Source organism: Desmodus rotundus, chromosome 4, assembly GCF_022682495.2.
Source record: "Desmodus rotundus isolate HL8 chromosome 4, HLdesRot8A.1, whole genome shotgun sequence".
NCBI lineage: Eukaryota > Metazoa > Chordata > Mammalia > Chiroptera > Phyllostomidae > Desmodus > Desmodus rotundus.
Genome location: NC_071390.1, coordinates 152615656 through 152621790, shown reverse-complemented (window position 1 = coordinate 152621790; position 6135 = coordinate 152615656). Strand labels below are relative to the sequence as shown.

Sequence of the window (6135 nt, the reverse complement as noted above, 5' to 3'; positions counted from 1 at the left end):
ACATAAAATTTTTCCCCTTACAGTAAGTAGCCCTCTTAACTGGTTTTAGTAGAGTTGTGCAACCTTTATTATTATCTAACTTCAGAATATTTTCATCCTCCCAAATGGAAACCTTGTGTCCATGGTCCCTCCTCTCCCCAGTACCTGATAACTGCTATTCTGCTTCTTGTGTCTGTGGATTTATCTGCTCTGGGCATTTCACAGAAATGGAAATATACGATACATGGACTGTTGTATTTGGTCTTTTTCCATGAGCATGTTAATAGGAAGTTTTATGTTTGAAATGGCTACATATAATTTTGGGTAAATATAATGATTTCTTCAAATTCTTCATAATTACCATCAATAAAAAAGGTTTTTTTACAACCTTATCAGAATTTTCAAGATTTAAAATTATATCTAAAGATTCTAATAGTCCTTCCTTTAATTAGTTGAGCCATATAAAATTGCTATTTTTGGATGTCCAAACTGGTTGACTATTAGCGGTTGCATATGGTTCAACCTAATATTTCATCGAGTAATGTACTATTGAAGTTTTTTGTAATAATGTAAGTGGATTTTGAATTCAATTCAACTTTCCATGTCAAGCTCTAACTTGCAGAACACACCAAAGGTGCAAGAGTCCTCACAGCTGAAAGTGGAGAGAGGTATCCAAGTTATGTTGAAAGAGAGAACTGGGACCAGGCCTGGAGCAGCACTCCTCACCAGCCGCACTAAATACTCCCTCAGGCTAGTCACTGTGTTCTTTGGGAAGGTGGAATGTGGACCCCTTCATCAGCTCCTTGTCCATGGTTCCTTGTCCAGGACGAGCTCCAGTCACCCTACGGTTCCCATGCAGCAGCACCAAAGGCTGAGAGATTGTTAGTTTGCAACGCATCCATCATTGTTTGGGGAGCTCTGATTTGGGAGGAATGCCATGCCACAGAAAAGGAAACAGCTTAAACATGAATATTAGGCATCACTTTCCTGAAGTCTTTTGGCCATACCTACTCAGGGAACTAGTCATCAGCCTTCCCCCACCTCTGGCCCAAGTCTGTATGCCATTCCTTTGAGGCGGGGTCCCATCTTCTCCCCAGGTAGAGCTATCACCCATCTTCCCACCTCTCCAAAGCTCCCCAGACTCCTGACTTTTGTGGCCAGTAGGTAAAATACATAATATCCAGAGAAATGTTTATGTCTGTCTCAACTACATCTAAATCCAGACAAAAGCTCTGGGGCCTGCCTTTGTCGAAGCAAGGGACTAATGAATTATCTTCCCTGAACTAAAGGGCCACTGATCCACGTGAGAATTCTGCTGCCGTCCTAGTACAGGGTTTTTCACCACAGTACACACAGCAGCGAGAAGGAGTTGAAGTTTTGCATCTGGAGTCTCTCTAGAACTCTGGGACCAGCATGAATCCCCGTCATTATATCAGAGCTTCCCTTCCTGATATTCTGTGTAATCACTGTGTTTTCAAGAGCTTTTAAAAAACTAAAAACCAACTAGTTCTCATGTAGAAGAATGTGAATCCGATGATATAAAGGGAAGGAAATGTAATTCCTTTTTTAAAGAAATGCACGCGTAGAATTAAGGCCACACGTACAAGTGGTAATGACGTAGATATATCCTGTTGTTTCCAGAATACAGGGTGGGCAAAATAGGTAAACTGCACTGTGACATGTTTTTAATTAATAAAGCTATTGTAATAATCATAAGCTGCATGTCCATTTCTATATGAACTGTAAACCTACTTTTGCTTACCCCGTATATAGAATTTCTACCCTCAACACAGCACTTATAGTCATAGCCTAATTTTACCTTCCCCCAACAAAAACCATTTACCACTTACCTTCCTAAGTCATTGAAAGCCATGCTGAGTAGTCCACAATGGAATGTGGGCCCTTAGGTCTTTCACCTACCAGCTGTGCCTTGTGTCTCTCATCTCTAAGTGAACACTGAACTCACAGGGCTGATAAGAGGGTTAAACGAGGTAATAGTTGTAAACTACTTGGAACAGTGCCTAACATACAGATGGTTTATTACTACTTAGTAAATATTAAGGAAAGAAAAAAAGAGAGAGGAAGAAAATTCAGGGAAGATGTTATTAAAATCAGAGTTTATCTGTATCTATGTATCTGTATCCAGCTGTTATTGCTTGAGGTATTGACTCCTCTTTTGTTGTCCACAAGTTCCTCGGAAAGCTCATCCTGGGAAAGAGCCTCCTCTGTGCTTTGGTCACATTCTGTTGATGAATACAGAGAAAAATTACGGTGGATTAGGAATCATGAAAACACAGCTTGTGTTTAGGAAACATCAATGTTGAGGAAACATTGGTATATGTCAAATGTTTGGAGGCAAACAAACAAACAAAATTACATGGTAAAGCAGTGGCCTGAAAGAATGTTTCTTTTTCACATATAACTGAATATGCAGTATCATTGGTCATAAGAATAATCATGTTTACTGTTCTATGAAAATGTCTTCTGGTAAATTTTTTAGTCCACTGCTGCCATGCTAATAATGTTTGAATATACCTCAGAAAAGAGAGGAAAAAATAGAAGTCGGGGAATTGATAACTATCACTTATTAAGCACTTATTATTTGCTTTACACAGTCATAAGCACTTTAGCTGCGTGAGTTGATGTAATCTCAGTAACACTGAGGTAGATATTATTGGATTCATTTTTCCCATGGGGCTTAGAGATGGTACCAAAGATCACACATCTAAAGATTTGCAGAGCTAAGATGTAAAGCCAGGCCAAACCTAGATACTTGACTACTATGTCATGTTTCCTACTGGCAATTAATTATAAAGCTATTAGTATTGAGATACTAATTATAAACAATTTTTCACTTGGAAAAGATGAAATTTCCTTACATCTATATGACGTGCTTTGAATATTCGTTTTTTAAACAACTTCATGAGAAGATAGGTACATGAAAATTGAAGATATATCTGAAATTATAAGAAAGTGAGTAACAAAAAGTTTGGCAATGACTGCATGGAGTAATACTTGCATTGGTAGCTAATGTGTTCAATCAAAGATTTTACGGATTTATTTATTTATTTATTTATGTTGTTACAAAGTGGAAATGAGCCTTAGGAGAAGAGTTACATATCAGAGGAAGATTTGCAAAAACAAACAAATTGAAGCCCACTTTCATAGTAGTTATTTGCAATGACATTCATAGGCACTAATTTTAAACCTTGATTAGCTATATTTAAATCATAAACAGGATACATACTCCTTTTGTTTAGTCAAATGATAGACACAGACAGAAAGTTAGCAATATCCCCTCACGTTTCCACTCTTTTCCACTGACTAAATAATTTTGATATGTATCTTACAACATATTTTCTGTTTGTACATACATATATAGACATATGTATGTACTATATATAAAGATAAGTTGTATTTAAAAATGTTTCACATTATTCTGCTACTGCATTTTTAATTTTACTCTCATCTAATTTAGATGGTCCTCTAAGACAGTAGTTGAAATCTTAATCAGTGACCCAATGCCTACTACCAGTTACTGCCAGATCCCCACCTCCAGAGATTCCAGTTTAATTGGCCGGGGTGGGGCCTTGGCATCAAGCTCCCGGTTGACTCTGATGTGCAGCTAGTTAAAACCACCTATTTGAGCAATCCAAACAGGCTGCAAGTGCCAGCCCTCTGCCTGGATTGTTCTACCCTGAGTCATCCCAGGAAGGCCCTAGGAAGGAAGACAGGAAGACAGCATCCGTGCTGGTTGGGGAGACTCTGGGAGGCCCACTTAAATTCTAAGTGTCCTCAAGAAGACTGGCTTCAAAGGATAGTTGTTTTCTTTTAAATCATGTTAGGGATAGTCACATAGGACTGCTAAAAGTGTAACCAGGGCCAGGAACGTCAGAGGCCACCTAAATGACGGTCTGCTGTGGGAAACTGGGTTTATTTCCTGAACTGACTAAACTAGCGATTTGCCCTAGCCTGCAGAAAGACTTCCCAAACTGGCCATCACAGGAAGCCACACCCAGAACTTGTTTCTCTCTGCCGGGGAGAGGCAACTGTTCCCTGGCTGAAGGAACTTGCTTGCCCTCTCCAGCCCGGACTGGGAGAGTTTGCGAGCTAGCACCACGTGTCTGTCTTGGTGAGCTCTTCACTAACAGTGAAAGATGGGTATGGTCATTTAGTTTTCTTCACTCTCGCTACGTATTTGAGAGACTGGAGGACAGAGGCACGAAACAGTCATGGAGGGTTTTGCTTCTCTTTTTATTTTGTGTCTGTGGGATAAAACAACGGGCAGCCAGTGATTCTGGAGGTTTTGGTCTGAATTATTGCCACCATTGGTTCTGACTTCAACGAATGCCCTGTCCCTTTCTCAAAGCACTTAGTTGCACAGAAGTTTTGAGAGGCTAGGCAGGTATTTGGAATTCACTTAGGAGTAAATCTTATGGACAAAGCCACATTATACTTAATGAGGGAGGGCAGAAAGGTCAAGGAGTGAGGAAAACAAAGACCAACTCAGAATTGAAGTATTTTTCTCAGTTTCTTTTCTAATTCTAAAACAGTAACATTAAATATTTACACTCCAAAAAAAATGATTGCCAAGTGTTTCAAGTCTTGGCAAATGGGTGAATTGTTAAACAGAATTTCAGCAAAACATGAATGAACCAAACCGTCAACCTCTGGCAATTTGTACGGTAATGTTAAAGTCAAACGTGGAACTGGAAGGCTCTGGGTCACTAGGGTGGAGGGGTGATCCGTGCTGGGGAGACAAGCAGTCCCATCCAACACCTACCTGGAGCTGGGGAGCCCGCCCGGTGCCAGGCTCCGCCCCCTAACGTCACGGGAGGAGGGGCGGCGGACGATTGGCTGAAGCTCTGGCTGCTCTGGAGCCTGGAGGGGAGGGAGGAGTGGGAAAGGGAAGGGGAGGTCCCCGGTTCTGCAGGGCTGGGCTCCCGGTCTGGCAGCTGAGTTTGGGATCTGTCTGGGAAGTGATTTTTTTTTTTTTTTTTAATTCCCAAAGCAAATGGCTGGCGTAGAAGCAAAACCCGTCTGCACTCCTCGGCTCTGTGCTTGGTTCTTCTCTCGCACCCTGGGACTCGCGATCGACGTGCTGTGATGTGTGCCGAGGGAGGAATTGGTAAGGCTGTAGAGCGAACCCCTTCGGCTGTTCCCTGCCTTCTGTTCACTCTCCACCTTCTTCTCTACGTTAATTCTGCTCTCTCTCTTCCCCTTTTCCTCCCCCCGCCCCCCAATAGTTGTGTTCAGGTTTGACGAAGTGCCTTAAAACTAGAGTTGAGGGCTGTTGAACTTTTTTGTTTTGTTTTGCTTTTTAAGGAGGAACACACCATTTTCAGTCACTTGGTTTCAAAAGAGAATTAATTATTTTATCTATTCGAATGCTGGGTTTTGTGAAAAAGTAAATTGTGTGTGTGTGCGTGCACACACCCACACACCCACACCCTTACACACCTGCCTTTGTCATCTCATCTTGAATTCCAGCAATTTAAAGCAATTTTGGCTTCGTCTCAGGTAGTGAAGAGGATGGGGGTAGATAAAACACGGGTAGATTCTTTAGGGAAAAAAAAGGTGTTTGTGTTGGAGCTTGCTCAGAAATAGTTTTTAAGGGAGGGCTGCGAAACAAAGCCTCCACTCTCCCCAGCAGACACTAACTTTGCAAAACTTAATTGTTGTTTGGGGCATCCTTCATTTTAAATTATAAACCCACAATCACACTCTACTAAGTACACCAGAGAGACACCCTCCAGCGTGGAGGGTTGGCCTCCCTGTGCCTTTAGAGAAGGATGTAAACTACTCTTCCTCATAAGGGCATGTTAACACAGATATTTAGAATGTTACCTAAATAAGAGCAAAGTCTCTTCTTGCTTTTCACTTAGTTCTCTGCAAGGAGTAGAACAATTCTATAGTCTGAGAGCAAGCCTCTGACGAAAATCAGCCTTGAAAGATGGACTCACAAGGGTTCACTCCTTATCCACCAATATGTATCATACACTGTATCAGAAAAGTTAACTCCAGATTAGATGAGTATTTTTAAATTGGACTACATCATATTTCTATGAAGAGTACCATCATAAAAAAAATCTTTGTTGACTTTTTAAGAGCAAATGTGTAACACATAATCATTGTAACAGAGTAAACTCACTCATT

At 40.9% G+C, this 6135-nt stretch overlaps 1 protein-coding gene across 1 annotated transcript in view; it reads left to right on the top strand.

Moving 5' to 3' along the window:
- The first annotated feature begins 4885 nt into the window (after nt 1-4885).
- Nucleotides 4886-6135, top strand: part of ATP10D (ATPase phospholipid transporting 10D (putative)) — a 76639-nt gene continuing 75389 nt past the window's right edge. The window contains exon 1 of the mRNA XM_024573860.4: nt 4886-5107. The gene's annotated coding sequence lies outside the window, so the exon portion shown is untranslated. The remainder of the gene's footprint in view (nt 5108-6135) is intronic.